We start from the raw sequence: 515 nt of genomic DNA on the forward strand, positions 1-515 counted from the left end.
GCACGTCATCAATCGCGCGTCTTCCCAATACGGCATGTCATACCTTTTTTTGAACCGTTTCACCCAAATCCATTCTTTACACGACGTTTCGTACAGCGGACAGTTCAATTTTAAAAAACCTTACCTATAAATACCCTCCTTCCCCCCAAATTAAAACCTTACGCTCTCAAAAACTCTCATACGAACCAGAAACCTGCAACTCTCTCAAAGCTTACCTGCAACCATGTCATCTTCAAGCGCTTAAGCCCAATCAGTGAACGTATCCAGCGATAACGAGGTCACCCAAGCACAAGCTCTCACATCACACGCCCTATCTTTCGTGCAAAACAAGTTCGAAAAGATCATCCTTGTGAAGAAGCCAAATAACTATTATTTCATCCCCTCAAATGCAAGTTTTCCCGAATACACTTTCCCTCTCATTGAAATTCTTAGAAATCAACCCATTTTTTTCGCTTTATCTGCAACTAGGCCTACACCTGAAACCTATATCACACAATTTCTGCTTAGTGCCTATC

The sequence above is a fragment of the Cynara cardunculus genome (genome assembly GCF_001531365.2).
Source record: "Cynara cardunculus var. scolymus isolate 2C chromosome LG 17, CcrdV1, whole genome shotgun sequence".
NCBI classification, from domain to species: domain Eukaryota; kingdom Viridiplantae; phylum Streptophyta; class Magnoliopsida; order Asterales; family Asteraceae; genus Cynara; species Cynara cardunculus.